The sequence below is a fragment of the Corvus cornix genome, chromosome 3 (genome assembly GCF_000738735.6).
Source record: "Corvus cornix cornix isolate S_Up_H32 chromosome 3, ASM73873v5, whole genome shotgun sequence".
Lineage (NCBI taxonomy): Eukaryota > Metazoa > Chordata > Aves > Passeriformes > Corvidae > Corvus > Corvus cornix.
The window spans coordinates 9,066,220-9,094,091 of NC_047056.1; positions in this window are offsets into that span (position 1 = coordinate 9,066,220).

Below are 27,872 nucleotides of genomic sequence, written 5' to 3' on the forward strand. Positions count from 1 at the left end.
GCCTGTGAGTTCTTGACCTGGGCTGGGAATTTGAGGTAGTTACTGAGATATAAGTAACAAAACCAAAATAAATACGTTCTAACTCAGAGCTTGCTTTGTTCCCCTCCAAGTTTTAATACTCATTCAATTAAGAAAATAGCACATTCCCACACTGCTACTCAACTTGAATTAAAACATCATAATGTAAATAATATTTTTATTAATTGTTTAATTCCTAGGAAACACATTAGGGAAAAGCCTTTCAGGTAAGGTTCCAAATTTGCAATACTGATGATCTGAGAGGTAGTGATTGTTTGTCATGAAGTAAATTATGCATTAGAGGAGCCTTTTAATATTCTTATTTAACCCAATATTGGTATATTTATCAATCTACAGGAGCTGCAGTTCTGTAATATGCAAATCAATTAAAACTATAATTAATATTATATTCTAGATATAAGCTTATATCTATATATATAGATATAAGCATTTTGTCACACACTTGTGAGAAAATGTATTTATATATATATATATATAGTCTTCAGTTTCCTTGTCTCCACTCTGCAGTGACTGATGCTATTTTAAGAACAAAAGAAACTTCTCTGGGCATAGAAGTTGCAGTAAACAGAGTAATTTGGCTGTTAGCCTGTGCGAGCTGCAGATGATGCATCGCTTCTATTTGATCTTTTTTAATAAATCTGTTTATGGTTTGGCCAAGCACACAGAGAAAAGCTTGGAAGAAAGGGCATCCTTCACACCATTTGCATTCTCTAGCAAAATGAGAACTGCTTGTTCAGGATTGAAAAAGTAGGTGGCAGTGCCATACAGGATCCAGGCAGCTGGATTTTCATCAGTGTTCAAGAGGCAGCAGTTTCCAAGGAATTGTTGGCTCTATATGTTTGCTCTGTGTCATTTGAAGCAGTGTTTTTCAAGCAGGCAAAGGCCAAGGATTCCCATGCTCAAAAAGCCAGTACTAGCTAGAATGCCTGGATGCTGAAAGTTGTGGAGGTTTTTCCCCTTTTCTGAGGTACTTAAATAGGAGCCAACCTCCAGAAAATACTGCCCTTCCTTTCCTGTTGAAGGTGTAGCTGGATCCTTATACCTGCTCTGTACAAACGGCAGGTCAAAGAAAGTTAAATCCTTCCCAGTGGCTTGGAACAAAGTGGCAAAGTGACTCTCACTGCTTCAGCTTCCCCAGAATCACAGAAGTAATGTCTAACACAGATGCCCTGCATGATGCTGTGGCACAGAAGTTCTCTGTGCTGGCTGTCATCCTGCAAACACCCAGAAGGGAAAAGCAGGAAACTGATGTCTGTGCTACAGGCCCTTGGATAGAGAACCCTGATGCACCCACTTTCCCTGTAGGTCTGGCAGAGAGCAGACTTTCCACAGAGTACATTATATACCGGTGGATATAGCAAAACTATACCCAGCCTTCCTTCCCATTCCTCACCCCAGAGTTTAGGAGAACATCTGTAGTTGTCCATCTCCAGCATCATTTAACTCTTGATGAGCTCTCAACTGTGTGGGCTGCTTCTCCAGATTTTTTCTCTTTTCCATTGGCCTGTTGTAAATAGAAGAAAAACAGACAAGTGCAGGCAATCCCAAGTTTGTGGTCAGGAGTAATTTGGTATGGGTTTTAACATGGTATGGAGGAGAGGATAGGAAGACAATCTTTTGCTGGCTTCTTGTGTTTTGAGCTGGGAAATCAGAGCACTAATCCTAGGACTCTCTGAACCTGGTTTTTCTCACAGCAGCCCCAGCATATCCCAGGGATATGTGGCAGATTCTTCCTGCATTCTGCTCTGTAATGATTCATGGCAAGACTTCAAGAGATCTCTGCTTTTGGTTCTTGGTTCAAGTGTAGTATTTATGGCTGGGTTTGCTTGTAAAAAGAGCTATGCCTTTAAAGGTTATTTTGGGGACTTTTTTCCCTGAAGTAGAGATATTAAAAGAGTATCTTGGACAGTTTCTTTTTCAGACTTGGTTGATTGTAAAGTAAATGATGAGTTTGAATCCAAATGATACTTTTCAGTTTGTATCTGAATTGAGCCCAGTTCATATTCATATAACTGAGCTACCTCGGTCGAATTAAATACAGATCCCTTTCTTGACCTAACTTCTGTTTTAAAGGAAAGAGATAAAAAAACCCCAAGTAAAATCAGAAAGAAAACAAGGTCTTTGTCACAATGTTTGCCCAGAGTTCAGATCCACTTGGGATATTACTTAATCTCTAAGGTAGAATATTTGTTCACAAGTAGACAGTTTAGGTGGAATTTCCTTTCATTTGTAATTTTGTGTTAGTCATCCATGCTGTTTAGAGAGTCATTCATGCACAGAATATAATATAATCCCTAGGGTCCTGTTCTATGAGTTCACTAAAATTAAGCTTGGAGGATTTTCCAGCCAAAACCCAGAGTTGAAACCAGGGTCCCTTGAAGGAACAAAATAAAACAAATAGGGAAGGATAAAATAAAATACATAGGGAAGGATAACCTTTAATCTTCATCTTACATTTCTAATCCATGCAGTTTTTATTATTTTTTTTTTAAATTTTCTTTCCTCAAACTTCTCTCCTCCTTCCCCCCCATATACCTACGTGAGCCCTGGTTTGAAGACACCCATATGAACTACAGCCCACAGTTGCCCTTCCAGATGCACCATGCCTGTGGTTCAGATTTTGTGGTGGTGGAAGAAAGAGGAAAACAAACCAAAACCCACCAGCAGTTTTCCTGCTTACTTCTTTGCGATTGCCTAACACACTCTCAATAAACAAGACAAGGGAAGGCTGTCCTTTGCATACAAGGTATGTTGGGAGCTCCATGCCAAGTGCTGAAGGCAAAATAATGAAATAGTAAGTGTTCTTGGAAACATAAATTAATTAATCTTGACTTATTGAACTACCTGCCCCAGTGCATGGAAGAGAGGATGTGAAAGTTGCACTGTTAGCTAGGTGACCAGCAGACCTATTTCTGGCAGAAGTATTTAAGCCAGAGATACCTAGAACTGAGACCATGAAGGGCTGTTGCTTAAGGTAAATTCTTGTCAGTGGTGCTAATGATAACCCTTATCTCCTCCAGTTTGGAACTCTTTAGCTAGCAGATAGAGAGCAGACTTTGTGAATATCCTGGGAATGGGATCGATGTATAGTTCATTGTAGCTGCTTGCACAGTTCTGAGGCAATTTCTGTTTACCTCTTGTTTTTAATGATTTAGTGAATCAGAGACAGATGTTTGATGTAGTGATAGATATGTGAAGTAGGAAGAATGGTTGAGGTTGTTAGGTTTTTGGTGAAAGTCTGATAGGTCACTAGGCAGGTTTGCTGTATGAGGCACAATAGGAAATTTAGTGACATAAGAACACCTTTTAAGTCTTTAGCAACCCCTGTGTTGGGAAACTTTAGTTTTCAAGCTGAAATTTTGAAGGTCACTTGTAGACTGATCATCCTAGAGGATTGGGGCTGAGTTCAACAGTGGAGTGGCTACAGGATGTGAAACCACTGTTACTTGTTAGCTTGCTGGTTTTGTTTTCTGATTCAGTGGGATTTTATCCCGGTGGGTTGTACTTGTTTGCTTTTGCCCGTATGCTTGTCTTTTGCAACAAAATGAAAACCCTTTTTTGCAGAGAATATTATTATATAAAAGACTTTTTGTATGGGAAACTTTCTGCTATATTTAAGTGGGAGGATTGATTAATAAATTTAAAAAATGAAGATGGAGTTTTTATATGAGATGAATCATCATATGGGAGAGATATTAAAAAGTGCCATGGGATTTTGAAGCACAATTTCCAATGAAAGTTGCTCTACTTCTATCTTATTATAAGAAGTTTTAACTTGTAATTTCAGTCTTCCGGTCCCAGAGCACTCCAGGCTGTGATGAGATCTGTTTCCAGAAGCAGAAGATGGTGGTAGAAGCAGTGAGTACTTTCACCAGTCCTTGAGTGACCCATGGGAGCTGTTAGCTGAGTAGTTTTTGCCTTGGAGATGATAATGTGCCCTCCTGGAATTTCTTGTTGGTGGCCACTTTGTTCTCTGAACAGGGGATGGTAGTGGAAGCTCAGGGGGAAGATTAGGGTCTAGAGACAGACTCCTGTAGAACAGCTGGATAAGAAACAAATGTTTGTCCGTGGCTGAAAAGCACAGTGGGGCGATGTGGGCAGGTGTAGCGGAAATCTCTTCTGCCCTACAGCACTGGAGACCTGATAGGGAAGGACCAATTAATTTAAAAAGAGGGGGGAAGCCCACAAGTACCGGACAGAAAACTCTTCAGTGTAGAATTAGTTCATAAAATAGGATAGACTTTCTTTTGCAGTCTTTCTTTTCAGATTGTCTTTCTAGAACAAAATGAAAATTTCCTGAGTTTTGAGTATTTTCTGTCTGTAAAACATGATTTTTTGATTGTTCTTTGTTTTACTTCTTGGATGTTTCTTTCCAGGAAGTTTCTTTGCTATCTTGTGATATCTTCCCAGTAGACGATAAACTTTGTAGTGTGGGAATGACAACTGAAATGCACTTTATCCTTGAATTTAATATTTCTGAGGCACAATGTTTTCATGTGAAGAAAGGGAGGCTGATAAACATGGATCAAGAAGTGGACATTAAAGGCATATCCTACTCTTGTCAAAATCTGAAGGAAAAACAACCATTCTCTCACAGAAGTCTTACATACTTATGGTACATGGGTGTTTTGTTTGGGCTTTTAGATGTTGTTTTGAGGTTTTTTTGGAGGGACACACATCTTTCTTTCCTCATCTAGCCTTTTTTTAACACTATTCTTTATCATGAATGTCATATGACTCTGCCTATCCTGGTTAATTTTCCCAATGACTTTGCAAGGCTGAACAAGTATAATTATAGGGTTTTAAAAATTCCTTTTCAGGTTAGACTTTGTAACAGTGTCAGCTCTCATGCTCACACTGTGAGAAGGAGGTCTGGGTTAGAAATAGTCCCAAGAACACCCACGCCTCAGGCTGATGAGAGTCAGACCTGTTATTCTGGTGTCAGTATTGGTCACCTGGGGCACTCTCTGCACTACCTTAAAATAATAAATTACTTTCTTAGTGCTATGCTGGAGTGACTGTCTTAAAAAATATGAGAGAACTTAGTGGAACACAAAGTGATAATCCAGTCTATTAGAACAAAATCCTCTAAAAAAAAAATCATGACATTTGGGGGATGGATTGGAATTCTTCTCATTAAATGACTCATGACTACAGGTAAAACACCTAGATTAGTATCCCATTAAGTTCTGTTCACTGCAAAATTTTCAGATTCCTTAATTTTAGGACTAGTATTGTATGGTATAACTAAATTTCACTGCTATCCAGGATTCTGGGTCAGTGTGGACTCTCTTTCTTTGCTAGAGAAAAGTTATTTGTTTCTGGACTCCTCTGCTTCTGAATAGCTTAGAACTCACTTTCTCTGCTTTCCTAAGGAATTTGTCTTTGTTCATGTCAATAAAGGTTATACATTCCAAGCAAGACTTTATATTATTCCTACCTATGAAAAGAACTTGTTCATTAAGAACCTGGATTATGGAAGGAAGAAGGATGTAAAAATTTAATTCTTGGTCTGGCTTCGAGGTCTTTGTTTATGACTTCACAAGCTATTGTGATTTTTATTGTCGCAATGTGGATGCTATTTCATGTAAATAAGTGTTTATCTTGATTTATAGCGTATGCTGGATTGTCGATTAGAATAAGATATACTGAAATTAAAAAATAAATTATATAGGAGGAAAGTACCTTGATCCTCACACAGCAGTATCCATGTTAGAGCTGTTAATATCAAACTATGATTAACAAATCAAATAAAGTTCATGCTGGCAAGAGAAGAGAGTATGCTCATCTTGGTAAGTAGGACCGCACCTATTAATTTTGTGATGCCAAACTTCAAGATTTATCCTATATCTGCTTCCAAAGATTACCAGTGTATGTACATGCATCAGCACTATCTAAATTTTACTAGCTGTGAAGCTGGTCTGTTTATCTACAGAAGCAATGGAAAATTCTGGTGTTTTTGTAGCAAAAATGCTTTTTCAAGAATAAAATGAAGAATTTCTGTAATTTTTGCAGATTAGACCTTCTGTTGTACTCTTCAAGGAATATTTTACTATTATTGCTACAGGAAAAAGTATATTATTAAACTACAGATGTCTGAATTGCTTCAAAAGCACAAATCCATTTGTTGCCTTGTATGTTTAAGTCTGTTACAACTGTTTGGGTTTTGTTTTTTCTTGGAAAAAAATTTCAGATGAAGGCGGGTAAATAATAGGAAGAATGCTAATGGAATATGAAGTGCTCTGCCTGGAGAGCTTTGAATTTACTTTGTTGCTTCATAACAAAGTAAAGGTCTTTCAAATACTGGAGAGGCTAAAAAAGTAACTCTGCAGTGATTTTAAACTTGGTATTTTGTTTTTAATAATTTTCTAACGTTGGTCCTTGAAAACTCCTATGCATTTTACAGGTAGTAAGAATATATTTTTGGTGTGAATAAACAGTATTTCCTGCAAAGAGGAAAAAGAGGAAAAAATCTTCTGGAGGGCAACAATTGGTCCATAAAAGATAAACAAGTGAGTGGGTTTTGTAAGTCTTTTGAGAAGAGAATTGATGTTCTCCTCTGACCTAAATACAATGACAAGAAGAAAATCTAGTCCAAATAGATTCTATAGCCAAGACTAGCACTGAAGAGAATAAAGGCAGAGGACAAACATAAGGGCAGCAACATATACTTCCATGAACTTCCACTGCACTCAGATGAACATGCGTGAGATTTATTTATTTATTTATTTATTTATAGTGAGAAAAGGAGAGTATATATAGACTGCTAGCTAGAAGGACTTTTTTTAATCTAACATCATGAGATGCACCTAAATATTTCAGTACCTGCTTGATACCTTAGTCCCTGGGACTGTCTCTTACACCAAGCCTTCACTCTAAGGAGTGAGCATATTTTCAGGACTGGGTGTGAGAGGGAAAGTGAGAAGACCTGCTTTCTGTTCTTCACTCTGTCACTGAGCTGTTTGGTGAACTTGGAACAGTTGTTTAATTTCCTTGTACTTGTGAGAAACTTAGTGGAAAATCTTGTATGTTAGAGACGTGTAATCCCTACTTATTATATATGGATGCAAATTTACCCAGAGCTGTCATCTGCTTGCTTGTTCAGTACCTAGAGTTTTCTGCAGGAAACTGGGTTTGGGTGTATTTCATGCTGACAACTCTGAATTTGTATAAGTCTTTGCAAGGAACTTTAGCTGGAACTGCTCTTATGAAATAAATGAGTCCTATCACATCTATTTAATAGTATGTATAGAACAGTTTAGGGAAAACAGTTAAAAATATAGTAATCTGAAATGACAGTGGGATTTAAACTCATTAACCCAGAAGCTTGTGTTCTAGATTTAGCTTTGATGTCAACAGTCAGGCAAGTCTCTTGAAAGTGCAAGCGGATCCCAAGGATCTCTGTGAGTCAGGAATTTGGTTTGGACTCTGTTGTAAAAGATGGTGTTTGAGCATCTCCTGACACTTTTTTGATGTGGCTGATCAGAAGAAAACACCATGTACAGAACAAATGACCCTCTTCCCCCAACAACCCCATGCCTGTTTTCTTAGCTGACACTTGACCAGACCTGAACCTGTGCAGATTGTGAGCTTTGGAGAGATAAAAGGACAAATAATTCTGTAGGGAGAGGAAGCAGGTCAGTTTTCTTTAACTCTAACACTGCTGTTACTTTACTGGTTTTAAAAGCTTAACCTAATGTACTTAAGAGAAGTAAATCATTGTAGAACCAAGGCAAAAGAAAGGATTTACAGCTCAGTGTGAATCAAATGCAAACCACAAAGAACTTGTGCACAAAATCTGCCAAAGAGCTCTGTAGTCTGTTTCCAAGGCATGGGAGATTTATTTTTTTTAAATGCAGTTCCTACGTCCATTTGACTTGATGGGAAATCAAATGAAAATCACATGTAGTAGTAACAGCTCAAGAGGTAGATCACTGATGAAGAAAATATTGGAGAAAATTATTGCTTTCACAAGATTTATGCATCTTCTCCATCCTCCTTCTGCCTCCCAACTATGCACATTCTTTAACTGACTTAAATGATTAAAACTAAGAGAAGACAGACTATTGCAATTCCAGCTAAATCCAGGGGAAAAAGGGGTGAAATGCAAAAAGAAATAAAAATCCCAAGTCATCATGAATGGCAATGCAAGCAAAAAGCCAACACTTTTGCCTCTGGAAATGAGACAGGTTTTGTGAGCTTTCCCCCTTCCTTAAACTAAACAAATAAATAAGTACATTAATGGGCCTTCTTAACAAGGTCTAGGAAGCTGGTGGTTGTAATAATATCCCTCCTTCGCCCAGAGCAGAGGTTCTATTCTCTTTCCTTTCATGTATGTGGCAAAGGTCAGCTATTGAGAGCGACTTGTCTTCGCTACTCTCAGAGTCTATGTCTCTCTATTACTGGCTACTACTGTTTCAGTCCCAAGTGTTTGTTTTTTTTTTTAGGGCTTCAGGATCCCAAACTTATTGGGAGAGGAAATATATATAAAAAAGGAACCCACTAACAAGGTTAAAAGCACAAATAAAGATGAAGAGAGAAATGGAAAGGGGAGGAGAAAAAAGGAGGATGGGGGATCAGTCCAATTTTCTATGGAGAGGTATTGCATTGTTGGGGCTGTCTGGCAGTATTCCAGGGCTTCAATTGAAAGTGAATTTCTTTTATTGAATTCCATCCAGAGATATCATAACCTCAAAAGGCTACTATTACCCAGAGGGTTTCAGCTGAAACCATCTGAGCGTGACTTTCGAAATGCAAGAAGTCACAATTGTTGTTTGACAGCAGGGAACCTGTCAAAGACCCTCTTTCCAGACAGTTGTTTACATAATCCTTCCACCCACCCTATTGAGGTGAAAACACTTCCATTGCAGGCCTTTTTACCTCAGCAGGTGCAGAGCAAAAAAAAAAAAAAAGGTCAAAAAGGCGTGGTGAACTCCACAAAACCATCCCATGCCTTGACAAGCAATATTTAAACATTGGCTTTTTGAATGTGCACTGGAAGGCAGTGAAAGAAGGAACACTAGGTTTCAATTAACTGGGTTACTCCTCCTGTAGTGATAATTATAATAAAACAGAATAGCAAGTAAAAGATCAAATTGTTTGAAAAAGACATTAAAAAAAATGCAGCCACAAACCTCAGCAAAACCAGCACGCAGAAGGTCATTGGGTGTGGTCCTGCAATCTGAAGAGACACATCATGCACCCTCAGTTTTGCCCAACGACGTAAGAGTGAAACACAACCACTGCTGGTGGGAATTGCTGTTGAAGTTAATTGCTGGTTTGGCAATTTTGGCTGGTCTCCATAGATGCTATGATAGTGTGTATGTATGAACGCACATTTTCAACAGATTTTGGGTTTTTGGCTGCTGATAGACTATTTATGTGTAGAGCCCAAAGTGGAGTTGTAATGATACTCCCACAATAACTAGGAGGTTTTGATGTTAGAGGAATCAGTGTATGGGATGTGTAGTGCATATCTTTTCCTGTGGACAGAAGAAAGTAGCAAAAAATTAGTGGTTGTGTTTTGATACAAGCTCCACTCATAGACCGTCTGTCAAGAGGGCAGAGAAGTGTACAGTGAAAAGGGGAGGAAGTCATAAAGCACGCCTTTGGCAGGCTGCATAAAACACTTGGGAGAGGCAAATGGAAATAAATTTGATAAAGATCTGGTAAGAAGAAAAATACATAGAAGTGGCATGTGGGAGAAACTGGATGGAAAGCCCAAATGAAGTACAAGGTTTTCCTTGTGTACGGTCACAACACAGCATGGTTAGAGGGGTGGGGGGAGCTCTGGTTTACAGTGATGCAGTGGTGGACAAGCTAGTTCAGAAATCTTTTGGGAGCAGTTTGAAATTGGTGAACAAAAGACAAGCTGCACTTCGACTGCACTACGTGGGTGAGAAGGTAAATGTCTTATGATTCACTGCTCAGCAAAATCCCCGGTGGAGCTGAAAATACCTTTAAAAATTTCCTTCAGTGTTGAGACTTTCTAGGAGGAAAAAAAAAAAGGAGAGTAAATGAAATATTTTTCTTACACTTGCCTTCAAGCAGGAGAGACAAGATGTAGGAGTGACAGTGATCAATTTGAATTCCTCAATACACCCACAAGTGCTTACTTGTAAGTTTTGTGTAACAGAGTGTGAGATCAAGATAAGAAGTCTGACGAACTGTTGATGAACAGTTCATAGAGCAAAGTGTTTCAGACCACATTTAGGACAGACTGGTGAGTGTTGGATGAATGTAGATATGTGGTAGAATAATAGATGTTGTGAGGAAAACAACATTAACTCTTAGAACATGATAACATCCCTAAGTTCCCAAAAGCCAAAATAATTTTTTTTTACATGCAAGGCAGAAAACAAAACTGAGGAGTAACTTTACTAGACAGGAAAAATGTGAAAGAGAAGATGGTACAAAGGAGAGCATGTGTACATTTACCTGTCTGCAGAGAATCTTAATGTGTAGAACTACTGCACATTGAAAGGTGTTCTTGATATAAAACTTACAATTCTACTCCTTGAAACTTTTTGAGTGAAAGAAATTCTGCTGGCAAGCCAGAAAGGCTGAAGAAAATGGAAGATACAAAGCAAGGAATACTCTGGTTATTTGCCAGATTAAAAAGAGATACTTGGAAAGGAACATATGAAGTTTGGGAAATGTAATGATTCTTTCCTATAAGGTCAGAAAAAAACTTAAGGGAAGTTATAAAAATGATTTAGTTTGAGGTTCTGTTGGCAAACTCTCCCCAGCATTGTATTCTCTATCTAGACACTGCTAATTTATCAGTCTGCTTAGAACTGGCCGTTTGCTCCAGGTCATTCAGACACATCAAAAGGAAAATGGAACAATGTTATGCAGGGAAAATAAGCCCTTAAGGAATTACAGATTATTGATGGTAAAATGCCCCCATATTTTAGGACTCCATTAAGAAACTTTGGAACAAAGCCTTCTTTAAGACCATTGCAGACAAAACTGACGTCTGCTGTCTATAACCACAGCGATGCAAACACTGTGACAGTGTACAGAACTGCATCACGCGAGGTTTCTTGGGAGAAAAAAAGCTGTAAGCTTGTATTTCTTAATGCTGAGTAGGGTTTTAAATTCTAAGTGGAGAAACATATTGATGAGCACTCTAACAGCACTGTAGTAAACTCTGCAAAATCCAGTTCTATTGGAAGTTAGTCAATATACAAGATACAATAGCATATGGAACAGATGCTGGAGTTCTGCTGCAAGAAGAATACTAATTCTGGATATGTGCCTGATCCAGATTTCCTTTCCTAAAAACAAGAGTTGCAGTTATCAACTTGGAAGCCATAGTAAATCCATGAATATGATAACACTCATCAAGAGCAGAAAATGTATTAGTGGCAAATTTGTAAGGCAGTTGTTGCTCTTTAACACCACATTTAAGTGGGCATAATTTTGTTGATCATGCCTTTATTTCTGTCAGGAGAGGACTTTAGCATTGCTAATCTCTTCTAATTAATGAAAACAATCATATCTCAATTGCAGTGAACTGTATGAGCCGGGTAATGAAAGTCTTAGAAATCTGAGAGGGTGAGTTTGTGCAAAAGAGAGTTACTGACTAACACTACCTGTCTCTCAGTGGGGAAAACCATTATTTTTCTATGGTAATCTGGAACATGAAGATCAGTGGTTTTATTTTTTGTGAAGCGTCTCCTCATCAACAATAGGAAAAGGCATTATAGCAGAGAATGAGTCAACTGATTTCACTGACTGGTGCAGGTTTGCTGCTGTGGGCTGGGAGCCTACAGCTGTTAGCCCCACCAAGATTCTGTCTTGTCTTCATACATTAAGAGTTGTTGGAAGTTATAAATACACTATTTATTTGTGATATACTTCTTCCCCCCATACATTATGTCAGGCTGTAATAATTAAACATGATCTGTAAACATATTTTTGAACAAAGGAATTCCTGGCAGAAGAAAAGTGGTATTTTTGTATTATGTTATTATCAGTATACTAATTAATGTATTTTCCAAGCCAGTACACATGTGATCTGTCAGTGGTGTCATAGCTGAAAACCGGAATGTCATGAGGCACTGCAGTACTTCAGATGAACTCAAATAAGTATATCTCCCTTGAAACTGGATAGTTTTGTTTTTATTCTCCTAAAAGGAAGAAATGAGAATTTTTTGAATGGCAATGTTTTTCCTGAAACTACTTGTTTCACTCAAAGACCTTCCTCACTTAGAAAATTCCAACCCATAAGTGCAAATATGATTAAATCTTGGCCTCACTGCTATTAAAGCCAGTAGGGTTTGTTGTGATTTTATCAGATGACACAAAATAACATCTGTAGCATTTTGCCAGGTGCTTGCTGTACTTCTAGCTCAGCTATACTCTAGTTCAGGTGCTCTGCAGGAAATGCTTGAAAACAGGAATGAAAAAAAATCACAGGTCACTAATTGAAATAAACCTGGACGCTTGTTTCTTGTCTGGCAGTTGTCTGTGGAGCTTCTGATGGATGAGTCATGGCTAAATGAGTGTAACTGTTCCTGGTCACAGCAGTGCATTTGTGTAATTTCTCTCCTTCAGATTTTAGAGACCAAATTATTCCTAGAGGTGAGAACAAAACTCCTAATTTCAGAACTTGTAAAACTAAGAAAGAACACACTGATTTGTGGCTATCCTTACAAATCTTTCATTAGTATGCCTGTATATTTCTTGATACCTTTCCATGCAATAATTTTGGGGAAGATTGTGCACAGAAACACTCTTCTGTATTTCAGGATAAAATGTTTCAGTGTCACTAAATTGAGAACAGCAGGAATTTTTTCCACTGTGTTGATTCTGTACAGAATAACTCCTATTTAGTAAAGTATTTCACAGGACAAATGGAAATACATATGGGAGATTCCCACATTTCTGCATGAATCTACCTGGGTACTTTTGCTTCTGACCAAAGAGTTAAGAGAATTAGTAGAGGAAATATAATTGGAAACTGATGTTTTTGCTTATACAAATGTCTTGGTTTGAAAGACAGGTGTCTGCCAAGGAAGGCAGGAGTCTCCTTTGAAATGGAAGAAAAAAAAATTGCAACCCCTTTCCCTCCAAATTATTATAATTTTGAAATTAAGGGGCTTTCAGGCAAAGATATGAGGAACAGGAATAACAGTTCTTTACTATTATATATCTATATGTGTATAACAAGGTAAACAAATAACAATAACTATGGCAGTAACAGTGAACAGAACCACAAACCCAGTCCCAGCCTTCTCGGCTGTCAGGCCCTTTCCCCTCGGGTACAGTTCCACTCACAGCCGGCAAGGGGCGCTGGCGGCTCCCGGTGAGCAGGGCAGGTGCGATGGTTCCCCCGCGGCTGCAGGGGGCGCTCCGGAGCGAGCTCGGGGAGCACACGGCACTGGTGGCCTGGGATCCCGGGAAGGGATGGAACAAAGGCTTCACAACCCCCTGGGCAGCCGATCCCAGTGTCTGGCCAGACCCTCGGAAGAGCAGGGACGAGCACAAATACCGGGTGGCAGATGAGATGTATCGAACTCCCGAACTCCGGAGCTGCGGTGGAAAACCCCCGGAGGTCTGGGCAGGCAGGGCAAGCAGGGCTACAGAGTAGTGAAGGCTCAAAGCAATGGCAGGGGCAGGGCAGCCGCAGCCCGGCTCCCAGTGGGGCAGGGAAAGGCAGGCTTGGGAATCCCAGGGTTTCTCCAGCAGAAGGAAGGCAGCTGAAAAAAAGCAGAAGTCTCCAATGCTGATTAATTCCTTCCAGCCTCCCTCTATGTCCAAAAAAGCCCGGAAAGAACAGCCCACAAGCCCAGGTGAAACAGACTAGCCAGATGGACCCCTCCCCCTATGGCCAGGTCTTTTGTTTTTCTTAAGCACCCAGTAATTAGTCCCCCTGGCAACATGTATGGGGAAAATTCTTTAAGAGACAAAAAAACCAGAAGGAGAACTCCTTAAACCCCAAGAAGAAGAATCTCTCATCTGCTGGACTACAGGGATTTACTCACCCTTGGGAATTAGCACAGCCAGTGTCAGCCTTCAAAAGTGAGAGAGGACTGGAGGACCGATGCTTCGAAATATTGGCATTTAGTATTTTTTCTCTTGGAATTAGGTTGAGCTGATGTATTTTGATCTATGTCAGAGCCTCTTTGCTATAAATGGTTGTGTTGCAGCAAAATGTAAAGGAGGGAGGTAAATCTCATGGCTGGTGTGCTGGTACCCTTTCTGTGGTAGAGATAGCCTGGTCCTATCTTAGCAAAATGACAAACTGGTTTCATTAATTCCTTTTCCTCACCACTGAGTTTCAAATCATCAGGGAAATGTGGTTTGGTTTCTGGTTTTAATTTTGTTTTCAAAAAATAGACAGCAACACATCTCTATACTTGCCATCAAAAAGAGTGTGTGATAGTGCAGTGACAAAAGATGCCTGAAAATGTTGCATTAATTCTCCTTGTCCAGTGGAAATATATACTGCGGCAATCTTCAGGTAAAAGAATTCAGTAGGAAGGGTTGTCCTCAGGATGAGGAGGGCACTTTTAAACCCTGGCCTGCATGAGCCATCAGATAGAGGCCAGGAGACATGGCTTCGCACTGAGTAACACATGTTGAGACCTGAGAAAACAGGACTCATGGAGTTTCATGGCAGCAGGTTACTTAGCTCATTTGATCATAATTCAAGCCATTTGTGTGACTAATGATGCTCTCAGATGTTTGGCAGAATAAACTAATCAGCTGTTTAACAGCAGCACAGCTTCTCTGTGGCTGACATGGATCCAAGGGATTCTCCTTCAGTCAAAGATGCAGCTCTGCTCTCTGCATTTTCTTAGCTGTGTAGTTCAGTAGCCTTTCAGCAGACCTATCTCTATAACAAGTAGTTCAACAGGAAGAAAAAACATGCTTGGGAAAAGACACTCTTGATCAGTTGCTGTATATCTGGTTTAAAGTCTTTAGGGTGGGGGTGTATACCAAGTCAGCATGTGTCCTGCTAACTCTGAAATGGTGTGAATCAAATAGTCTCATAGATTAATTTCCCTGTTGTGTGGTTTGCAGATGTCTCTCATGCTAATCCAAGCCCACTTCAGGTTAAAGCTCTACACATAAATTGCCTGAGAGATGAACTTGATGATCTACTCATAGTAGTTGGGGTTTAGTTTTTTTACATTTCAATCTCTCGTCTTTTTTTTCTTTTTTATTTTAAAGGAAGGACTAATGAGACCTACTGGCCCCTAACAGCATGGTATTATAGCCAGACCCTCTGCTTTTATTAAGAGGTGCAGCTCCATGGTTATTAGTGTAGCTGCACTAGTTCATATTAGTAAGGAATATAGTTGCCTGATAAATTTATAAACCAGATTTCATCCTGTCTTTAGAGGAGAGCTAAGCCTGAGAACCATTTACTCTATCTCTCTAAGTTTGAAAGTAAACTAGTGGGAGATTCCAAGTCAGAACTACAATTATAAAATTTAAGGAAAATTACAATAAAGGCAATAATACAGAAACACTGGCTTAAACTGAGAACGCCAGAATACGACCTGACACCCTGTTGATCAGGGTAATGGTAGCAGTCCGATTAAGTGGTGGCTGCAGTCCCGTTGGAGTGATGGATGTGGTTTTGTCAAAGCAGTGAGCCTGTAGAAAAAGGTCTGGTCCTTCTGTGGAGGTCCAGTGGAGGTGGTTGAGAGCTCTTGTCCTCTGGGAATCCAGTGGTAGTGCCCTGATGGTGTCCCAAGCCTCAGATTATATACAGGTAGGAATGTTTGGTTCCTCCCCCAGGGCGGGGCATCTCACAATGGGATGATGTAATTTTGTGAGTCATGCTGGGAAACCTTGATGACCCATTAGCAGAGATGACCCCCCCAGGGTGGCTGCTGCTTCCCTGGAGAGAGTTATCAGGGCTTTGGCATGCAGAAGATAAAGATCACTGCCCCACTTAGCAGCTTGTGTAGATGGTAATAGAACACATACTTTTGGTTACATCTTACATTGTACCCCAAGGCAATATCTAAATGTGAAAACCCACAAATTGCTACAAAGGGCACAATCCTGTTGACAAACTGCTGAGCATGTTTAGAGGGGCTCAGGAAACTGGCCATTATAAAGAAATTGGTGGGTTTTTTTAATATCCATGTTGTAGGGCTCTGAGAACAGCATTTACAGTAAAGATGCTGATACCACCTACTTCCACAGCTGCAAAACCATCATACTAGTGCTGTGCAGGAATACACATTATCACAATGTATTACTTCATCCCTGAAACAGAAACCACAGGTACAGTTCATGATGACTTTGGATGAGAGCAAGAATGCTTTAAAGAGAAAGAGATAGGTTAGCCGGATGACTAATTTGCCAAGGAAGCAAATTTGTCCATTTATGGGATGGGTTTTCTTATTTTCAAGTTTTAGAGCTTCATTTACGTTTCAGTGCAATATATTTGATCGAAAAAGAGGAGTGTGTTTCCAACAGTTATTTTTAGATTTATTTTTGCCTGCTGTTTCTGCTGAAAACAGAGGCTAGGATTGTTTATTTATCCTTTTGTTTGGTCTCTGATATCCTTATGAAGGAATAGCTGGCTGCAGAACCTGGGTGTAGTTTGCATAGTAATCATTTTTCTAATTGATCTTTTCAGCTTTCTTTACTCACTGTGGAAGGTTGTCAGCTGCTTCTTTGAAGTTAACTTATGATCACACAAGCAGGGAATCCGCAGTGGGAGCCATGATCTCCCTGGCGCTGTAGCAGCACAGCTTCCATGTGTTGGCACTCTCCCGTTACCTTACGTGGTGTTATTCAAGTGAGCTTGGAGTTAGAAAGCTTTAATTGCTAGTATATATCTTGGGGGTCAGGGCAGTGCAAAGATAGTTCCCCAAATGGAGGAAAAACCAAAAAGGTGAATACAATGCTCTTTTCTCCTTTGTGTCAAAAGCTGGTGTATTTGCCAGGCAGCTAGCTGGCTTTCCTCTACATAATCTGCACTGGAAAGGCTATAAAGTCTAAAACAGGGCATATATCCTCTTTCTTACTTGAACGTTCACAGACGTGTTCATGTAACTGAAAACTGCATACAGGAGAGGCTGGACTGGCATCTGTGAGAATTCTTCTGCTGACCTGGCTGGAGTTTTGGGTTAGCTCTTAGACTCAACCCGTAGAGTCAGATACTCATTGTATAGGATAAGTCTTTTTCCCCCTTGTTTTCTTTCCTCTAACTCTGCCAGTATGTTTCTAATAAAACCCTCATATGCTAGCTTTTGAACAGATCAGCCTGTCTTTATTTCTTTTTTATTTTCCCTTTTTATCTCTGTTTCTCTGCTCCTGTCTGTGAGTATGACAGCAGAGCTCTTTTCTCTGCTCTAGTCACCCTTAACCCATAAAATAAACTACTTTTAAAAGGGCAGGGAAAAAATGATAATAGATGGTCTAATAAAAGATACTGTCTCACTCTACAAGCCTTCTTTCACTTCAAAACAATACAGCAATGTGATAAAATAAATTGCTGTTGCCATATGTTTTGCTGAAGAACCCCTCCCCCTTTCCCAAGTGGTGACAGTCAGAGTTGTGTTGAATTTGGTATAACTGAAGGCTGACCTTTAGAGCTCTTAGTTTGGAAAATGATCATTCTGGGATGTTACTGTAAGTATTCTTTACTGACAGCCAAGATCATTGCAGTGAGAAAAGAGTAAGTATATATATATACACATACACGTACATATATACACACATATATATATACATGCACATACACCCTGTTATTTTACTCATGTCATCAACAGAACACTGCTGTGGTCTTGCTTGTTTTTCCCTTGTTCATCTGGAATGGGTCTTGCTGAAGCAATAGGCTGTGGGAGGACATTTGAGAGGAAAAAGGGTTGTGTGGTTTCCTTGTCACTCTTGCTGTTAAGCTGAAGCTGTGTTTGCATCTGCTTTGTACTTAATGTGCCTTTATGGCACGTGCTTTGGTTCTAGAGCCAGTGTTGCACAGCACGTTGGGTTTTTTCTTCCTTTTTTCTCCCCTCTTTCTAAGAATGTACTTAAGGCTGGGAAAACAGTGTTTTTTGTTTTTTTAAAATGTATTCTTAGTTATGTATTCATAGCAGGTAAGAAATCTGTTTATCAATCACAGCAGGAACAGGGCTTGCAATTTTAATATCTGTTATCAGCCATGGTACACTCTCTGCATTTGTCAGTCAGTGTTAATCTAGACTTGCTAACACGTACTGAATTCCTGTTTTCTATTGTATCTCAGTTATGATGTATTAAATAACAGTTGATTAAAAGTATATTTTCAGAGGGAGTACTTTCTAAATCAATAAGCTACCTGGGAACATTGGTTACTTTCAATCATAATTCATCCTGACATGGATTGGACTACCACTGAAGGTCACTGAAAATATATGTAAGCTCGCTAGGCTATGGCATTTTGCCCTATAGTTCGACACAGTGCTCCTGTACTGATGTGACTAGTAGGGGTGCCCTTGTGTGGATACCAGCATAAAAGTTTCATACTTGTAATCCCAGGGGAAGGATTTAAATTATAAAAGAAAATTGCACTCTTATTTTTATCGGTCATTCGTATGTTGCTATTTCTTTTCACAGATTCCTGTTTTTGTTAGTGACATTTGGGGCTGGGGAGCATCATCTGTGACAGTACAGATGTCCAGTAGTGCCTTGTGAAAACTGTTACATGTCTAAATGTGAATATTTTATCCCTTTTCTTCCTTCTGCAGATTGGAAAGAAGGGTTTTTTTTATCCTTAGGAAACAGGCTTTTTTATCAGGGCAAAATAATATCTATTCTTCAACTACTGCACGAAGCCAACTAACTGCCTCCCTTGCCTAGTTGTATTGTCTTAAGCCTAATGATAGATTTGGAGCTGTCCAAGCCTCTGGCATCAGTTTCTAAATGCAGTCAGTTCCTAAAAAGTCATATTGTATGAGAATCACTATTTTCAAAAGAGAAAAATCTGTTCCAATATAAGAAACAAACAAACTTACATGTGTCTTTGAATTGACTGCACCCACCTTTGAAATTGTTAGATATTTACCAAATAGTCTATTATGCCCAATCTGGAGTATTTTCATACCACATCCATCAAACCTTACTGCTGAATGTAGAAGTTATGAGGTGGTTGAGAAAAAACCCACAAACTACTACATTTGGAACAGGCATGGGTCACCAAGAATATGATCATTCGGGGCTTTCTTCCTTTTCCCTGTCATTAGCCAATTTGTTGCTTCTGCTTCCTATTTTATTTCTTATATAGTACTTTTTTTTTCTTTCTTTTTTTTTTTTTTTCCTATCTACATTGGGATTTTCTTCCTCTTCCTTCCGTCCAGCATGATGCTGCTGAGACTGGCTTGTGGTGATTCTGGGCTTCTCTGGCACTGCTCACTGAGACAAAAAGTGACAGCCTGGGAGCCCCCTCATGTGCTCCAGTGCTTTCAGCCTGTAGCACAGAGCAGTATATCAAATACCAGCAGGCCAACCCCTTTTTGTTGCATTAGCCAGTCAAGCATTTTGTGCTGCTGAATGTCATCTTATTTAACATTTTGTTAAACAACTTCTAAAGGTCTTAACAATATGACAGATGGGCTATTGAATGGATGCTTTAATGGCTGAGCATTAGTTTGTTTTCGTTTCATAGTGTTTATTGTTAGTTAAGTACTGTTTAAATAAATCAATCTTTTCCCTCTCTCTTCTACAATGCAGACACATTCAAGAGAGGGTTTTATTCTTCTTGTGATGGCTGTGTGTTTCACTCTGTCAGGCAGACATGATGTATGGTGGTCTCATTTCCAGTCAGTTTCTGCCTCATAGGATATGAACCCAAGGTCTAGGTCATGTCTCTAAAGGTTAAAGTGTGTCTTGAGGATTCTGCAAAGTGGATACTAGAGCTACTAAGAAGATAACCTATGGCAAAGTAAAATTTGGAATGACATTTTTTTTGGTAACCTTCTTTCAAGTTACAACCTTCATTGCCATCTGTTCTGTCTCTGAACTTAATTTCCTTAACCCTTAACCCTTAAGCCTGACTATTGTTACAGTTGAGTCCATGTGAAGGCAGCAGACTGGGCAACCATGTTCCTTCCAAAGGTGAGAAATCTGAATAACGCACATGCATGCAGGCTGTCCCTTTGGCACACATGGAAAAACTTCCTTTCGGCAGGAAGCGATCAGCTGCTTTAAATCTCCATGTGCCATGCTGGGTAAACGTGACAAGTCAGGACTGAGCTTACCTCCAAGGCAGGTGTGTGGACAGTCAGTGGTGGCTAGCAGGCAGAGCACGCTGTATCTGTAGCTAATCTAGAGACTTTTTTCAGATATGGTCACTGATTTCTGCTACCAAGATATTAAAGGTACCTTTTGCTTTTGGTAACACTGAAATGCTGATTTAAAAGTTATGTATGTCAGATTTCAGGAAGTTGCAGAAGGTGTTCTCTTACATTCTATGGGCAAGTCAGAGACAGAATTTCTTGGCAGTGTGAGAATTTTGTTTTATCAGGACTGAAGGACCAGGTTTGGCATGGGGTGAAACAGGAAATAAAATATTTGGAGTGTCAAAGAGAAGTCATCTCCTCCCTACTGCAGGTGGGAGGTTGGAAAGCAGTAGCATTTCCCATCCCTGAGAGTGTTCAAGGCCAGATTGGATGGACCCCATAGCAACTTGGTCTAGCGAAAGGTGTCCCTGCCTGTGGCAAGAGGGTTGAAATTAATAAGACCTTTAAGGTCCCTTCCAGTCCAAAACATTCTATGATTCTTTGATAAGTAACTGCTATCCCTGCAGCATCTTCTGTAGTGGGGTCCAGATGGGCCCCTGAGTTCATGGGCTGCAGAGCTATGGCTATTTTGCAGCTTGCAGAAGTCTGATGTAGTTGAAGTTGCTGATTTTACTTCTGCAAAGAACCTGCACTAGCAGTACACGTTTTCAAGTCTTAGGGATGGGTCACCAAGGTACGAAACGCAAGCAGTCTGCCTCCTTCTCTTTTTCTGACAGCACATATTAATGTCAAGTACCTTTCAGGATTAGTCCTTGGCTTGAGTACAGATATTGGCAGTCTATTTCCAGAATCTTGAAATCATGACACAAGATCTGAATCTAAGAGTCAGAGATTTAGTCTGACTATTGATTCCTAGCTTGTTTTGGACTTCTGGGGAATATTGAGCTGACTGTAGCAGTCCAAAGTATGGAAATGCTTCATGTTTCCTTGAGACAATTGTGAATTTTTGTCTTGGATCAAAATTTTGGTCTGTGGTGGTCATTAGAAATCCAACTTTACAGGAGCAGGTAACACCTCTGGTATTTTGACCAAATTCTAGTTACAGTAAACAAAGCTCACCCATCTCTTATTCCCTTTGCTGTCTCTAGTGGTGTATCTATTCTTCATTTCATTGATCATTCATCATTTAATTCAGCATTTGCATACAGAACTGGGGAAGGAAATGCAGGTCTATTTCTGAGGCAGTGGCCTTAGATGATGCCATTTGCCCACAATTTTTGAGCATCAATTCCTCATTGGGCATATGGGAACCAATTTACCTATTTATTTTGTGAGACAGGGTATCTGGCTTATTAAGTGTCTACACCATTTGCAATGTAATGGTGTCTGGGTCTCACTTTAACTGTTCATGCATCTTTGAGAGACAAATAGCAGTAATACATTTGCTCTCATTAATATGCAAAATGGCTTTTTTTTTCGTTTTCCCTTTTCTTTTTTTAATAATTCCATCCCCCAAACTTTCAAAACGCTCATCTGAAATAACAAAGTGTTACAGATGAGGTCTTCTGATTATTGCCCTTTTAAGCTTTTTTCACATGGCCAGGCTTCACAAAAACCTATTTTACTCAAAGAAATTAGGTTTCTGGTTAGCAGGAGCCCTAAATAGACATGAATTACAGGAACGTCCTTTGAAATCCCACATAGTACTTGTTTCATTAAATCCCATGAAGCGACCTTAATTTAGTGGAACACTGGATAGGTTGTTCTTTTAACCTATTAGCACTTTGGCCAGTCCCATAAACCATATTCATGGATGATTCCATCAAGAAGGACAACAGTGGGATTAATATTATTTCAGGATACAGTAAATGCCACAATGATGAAGCTGTTTAAGATCTGGTGCTCACTGTGTCACACTGAATGCATTGACATTTACTCTGCTATCACTTCATTTCCAATATTCCTTCCAAATCAGCCGATGCTAATGTTTCAGTGTGTGTGCAGAATACAATTCCATCAGGGCTAGGGACGAGGAGAAATGAGCTTAAAGCAAGTCCTTCTCCCCTGTTCCCTTGGCACACTCTGGTTCTACTCCTACCCCAGCACGGCAAATGGCTTATCTGCTGTGACTTTGTACACAGCTAGGAATGAGCAAACACACAGGTGGAAGCGTGACAAAATCAGGGCTTTGTGTTGTGTGGAGTCAGCATGAGTCAGCCCAGCCATGGTCAGGTACAGATGTAGTTCAGTTGCATGTTTATAGGCCCAAGAGTACAAGGGGAGAGCCCGTTTGCTCACCATGTGACAAAGAGACAGCATGAAAAAGAACTGGCTTTTTCACAGGACAAAGATGCCACGCACTACCTCACTTTGCTTTCTACACATCTGCCTTTGTAAGGGTGACAAAGGCTACCTAGTTACACACCCCTGCACCACCGTAATTGAACTTTAGAAGGCTTTAATATCTCTCCTCCTCAGCAGCTTTGGGGAGTCAGTACAGTGCCTTGTGCTGTTTTGCAGGCTGAGGACTCGAAGGGGATTTCAGCTGTAATTCATTGGAGAGAAACATGCTCTTCTAGAGAGATTCCAGCAGAAACTAAACTGCTCTCATTCAACCTGTGTAGGAGCCTCTATCTTTATGTTGCCAACAAAAGGATCCCAAATTGCCTTGCTGATGTTTGCACAGGAAACCAGCTACAGAAGAGAGGTTTGAATGCAAGTTTCCCTAGCCTCAGTCTATCCAAGAGACATTCCTTGATGTGGCTGAGAGGTAGCATGAGGAGTGAGGAGAGAGTTGGCATGGGCCATGACTGATGTGGCTATGCTGCTATCAGCTATGCTGGGTGGCATTGAAAGTCTGCTCAAGTTCATCTGTCATGTTCAGTTGCAATGTAGGGGAGAAGATTACTCAGCTGGCTTCATTAATCAGTACTACTCTGGCAAACTGTGGGAAGCAGGAAAGATCTGGGTCCTCTGTAAGCTGAAATTCTTGAAGCTGGGAGAATGTGGTAGGGAGCCAGTTATGTGCTGGTCTCATATGCATATTCTCCAGTAGGATTTCTCCGTTGGTCACTGCTGGAGGTGGTGGGAATTGGTTATTTGCTCTGACTCGGTGTGATGATTCTTGTGCTAAGAAATGACAAAATAAACTGCTCCTACAGTAAAGAAAATGAGCATTATGAGCAGAAAACAAGGAGTTGAGGAGAACTGGAGCAGCCATTGAGACTGGATTTACTGGATGTGCAGGAAGACTATTAGTTAAGCAGATCTATCCAGATTTGGGTTTAGATGATTGTAATACAGGGAAAGAACTACATAATCTATTTGGTCTAGGTTAGGCAAACAATTATGGAAGAGTTGAGGCAATACAATACTTGTACTTGCATAAATAGAAAATGTGCTGGATTGTGCTCCGCATGGTGGAAATGAGTGTGCCTATCTGGGTAATCTTTCTTTTGACTGGTTATTTTTCCTGATTCAGTAAAGATAACTGGATACTTGACTGCATTACTTTTATATGATGGCACAGAGTGTGTTGAAAACTTCAACCTTGATTTTGTAGGGCGTCCACTGGAAACCTCCATAAGAACTTGTGCCATTTTATTCTATCACCACAAAACCTTATTAATATCCTGTGACTGATGCTGTTAACGCCTTTGTGCTCCATTTGGAAAAAGATGGCATATTGCATTTGGAAGGCCTCATTGCATCTGGAGAACTCAAGAAAATCAGATGCAATTAGCAGGAAGTGTTAAAATGATAAATTATAAACTGAGGCAGACCCATTCTTCATGGAACAGAAATCTACCATTGAAACATAGTGAACTGCATTGGTCCTCAGTATTTTGATAAAGAGTTTTATCTTCTCTTCATAAAAAGGCTATTCAGCTAACTGGAGAAAGTGACTAGATTTCAGACTCTGTGTAAATACAAATCTATGAATTTGGCCTACATTTTACCTAAGCATTTGGAGTCCGTAAGTTCTCTTTCCTCTGTTACAGCTGAGCTGTGAACTTTTCAGTACAGGTCTTCAAGGGCTGCATTACAGCTATTTTGGAAAGGAAGCTGGTATTTGATTTGCTTCTTGTGTCAGGAGTCTGGAGAAGAATTTTGGTGGAAGGAGTGGTGAAGAAAAGGGCTAGGTTCTGGGGAGAAGCCGGAAGATAGGTAAGGTGACACCTCTTGACCCTCTTGTCTGCGGTGTTATGCTTGTACAAGATTTTGAGCTCCCTGCAGGGTACCAGCAGTTCTAAGCTGTTGTTAAGCTGCAAGGTGAAACATGATTCTTCTGCCAAAACTCTGACTCTGTCCCCTTTTGCAGGGGTTTGGATGCTGAAAGATGACACAGATACATATTTTAAGATATCTGATTTCAAAGTGGAGAAATTATATTAGACTGCATGAAAAACATTTCCCTGTGATAGTTTCATAGCCTTTCTTACTGCAAGCATGTGAATGCTTCAAAACAAACATACTTTGAAAAAACAGACAGATCTAATCCTCCTTCTTTATAAGAGCGGGTGAAATCATTGTAGATCTAACAGCCTACAGAGGCCTGATGGTATGACTGGAAGTCAGGTCTGCAGGGGACTTTCGATACACTTGGCCCTGGCAGTGAAGTTTGCCTGTGGCTTTGGGCCCTTAGTCCCTCTGACTCAGTTTCCTCATCTGCAAAGCAAACCTCAGAAAACCCTCAGTGAATGCCATTAGCAAAGTCAACAGTTACCTGTTGGGGTCTCCCCCCTGCCATGTAGCCCTGGGAGAGGGGCCCTGGAGGGGAGACACAGGGTTTCCCTGCCCCTGGTCAGACTCCTTCCCCATTGGTTGGTTTGTGTTCCCCGGGGTGGCCAAGGACCCTCGGGTCCCGTGACTGTGGGGTTCCTGAGCAGAGCCCCGGCCATGCGGCTGGAGAAATAAACATCTCTGAAACATCTACCAAGAATCTGTCCATATATACTTCTTTTCCACAGGACTCCTGGTTTGATATATGCTTGTTACAGTAATCCCCGCGGCGACAAACTGGTGGAGGAATGCGGGCAAGATACCAATCCCTGAGGAAGATTCGTGAGTAAAATAACCACTCTAGACTTCTCTCTTCTCATCTTGGTTTGGATATTCTCTCTGGACTACGGAAGAATCGTGGGAAATGGGGCTCTCTGAGCCACAGAAAAAAATGTATCTAGAAGTAAAAGGAATCCTTGAACAACAAAACAAAAAAGTAGTGCAACCGGGAGATCTAGAACATTTCTTCATCTGGCTTTTCAAAAGGTTCTCCTATATTTCTCGAGACTTACTTTTTGATATTGAACCTCCTGTATCTTGTGAGGGGTGTTTCTGGGACGAGATCTGGGATAAAGTATGGGATCAAAGAGAAGCTTTCCGTGCATACCTTATAATCAGGGAAGCTCTTGAGGAGCATTTGTATGGTTCCATTACCCCTAAAGCAGCGGATCATACTTATCCCGTGGCCGAGGCCGCGCGGCCGCCATCCCGGGAGCACATGACTGCAGCCGTGCCGGCGGAGGTGCCTGTGCTGGATGCACCCGGCCCCCTCGGGAGCGCGCGCCTTATCGCGGACCCCATCCCTGTCTCGGGGTCCCCGGCCACGCGACAGCGAGTGAGGGAGCAATGCCGCAGGCGCCGCGGGTGCCGTGGGCCACGAGCAGCCAGGAACCGGGCATCGGCGTGGCAGGCCGCTCTGAGCACACGGCTCGGAGAGCCCTGCGGAGGGAGAAGCGGCGGTTTCCACAGCGACATGAGAAGCCGCGCAGCGCAGCGCTGAAACAGGGCCGCACTCAAAGCAGCGTGGAGTTGGTGGAGCAGAACCACTCACAGGGCACGGGGCCGACGGCGATGGCAACGCGGGGCTGCGCAGAGCCCAGACACGCGCTGGAGCAGCACCGCTCGGAGGGCGCGGAGCAGCCGCAACGCGGGGGCCCGGCCGAGACATCGGAGTTGGCAAGGCGGTGGCCACGTGGAACCAGCAGCCACGACAAACACGCAAGCATGTGATAGGAGGAGTTATAGCAACGAAAATCACAGGAACTGTGAAATGGTACAATGTAAAAAACAACCATGGATTTATAACACGAGATGATACAGTTCATCCATAGAACTGCCATTAAAAGGAATAACCCTAAAAATTACCTGCAAAGTGTAGGAGATGGGAAAGTTGTACAATTTGATATAGTGCAAGGAAAGAAGGGTTTACAAGCAGCGAATGTTACTGGGCCTGGGGGTATTCCCATCAAAGGCAGCCGTTATGCACAAAATTATAAACAATATCCATCCCAGCAATTTCCCTACCCACAGCCTACTTTCCCCTTTTACCCTATACCCAATATGAACCCTTTCCTAAATTTACCCTATCTCCAGTTTATTCCTAATCCGTTTTTCACCCCATGGCTTCCCTATACAATTCCATTTCCCTACAATTCCTCTCTGATGCCGAGGGGGGGATGAAAAGGGGGAGGGAAGAAATTAAACCCTCTCCTGCCTCAGTTTCCCCACAAAGCATGCCCGGAGAGTTCTGTCTCCCTTCTGTCAGCCCTAAGATGTTCCACAGAATCTGTCCGGACATTTAAAGACTCAGGAGGGTGGCTTGTTTTGTCTTGAAACTGTTCTTGTTGTCCAGTTTTCATTCTCCTTTTATTAAAATAAAATGGGTGAGATGTTGAGGTCCCTCCCCCCTGCCATGTAGCCCTGGGAGATGGGCCCTGGTGGGGAGACACAGGGTTTCCCTGCCCCCGGTCAGCTTCATTCCCCATTGGTTGGTTTGGGTTCCCCGGTGTGGCCAAGGACCCTCGGGTCCCGTGACTGGGGGGTTCCTGAGCAGAGCCCCGGCCATGCGGCTGGAGAAATAAACATCCCTGAAACATCTACCACAAATCTGTCCATATATACTTCTTTTCCACGGGACTCCTGGTTTGATATATGCTTGTTACAGTAATCCCCGCTGTAACAGTTACCTGCAGTTATTTCCTTATTTACCTACAGGAAGATGGTTAGACTTTTGAACTGCCACCATGTGGTTCCTTCTTATGAGTTTTTCAACTTTCATTTTTTTCAATTCCTGCCTTTCCCAACACATTTAGCATTGAAAGTTCTACTGTGTCCTTTGCTATGTAAGGTCTTTGCCTTTATCAACACTGTTTTGCAGTGGATTTGATTTATTGCGACATCAAAAGATCTGGCTTACTTCAACCACCGGCCATATTTTCTGTGTTACCAGGTCAACTTTGAGTTATTTAATATGAACAGTTTGCTGGAAGCTCAGTCATAACGTTTTGTGGAAACCTTGTGAAATTTGGCAGGAACAGGATCATCCTAAGAAGGTGTCTGACATTTGTTGGTGAAACAAAAGCAGTAAATTTTCAGAATGATGGACTGTTCATGGTTATACTTTTGACCAGCCATATGGGACACTGATTCCATATCTTTAGCATGTAACTGAAAATTTTCAATACCTGATTTCAATAGAACTTCTAAAATAGAAGGGAAATGGGAGGAAAGGATTTGTTTAATCTTGAAAGGATGGGCCCTGGAGAACAGAGTTTGCTATTTTTGTTAAAAAAAAGTGATATTGTACTGGTTTATCTTGCAAGCTTGACCATTTTATGAACACATACTATCAATAATTTA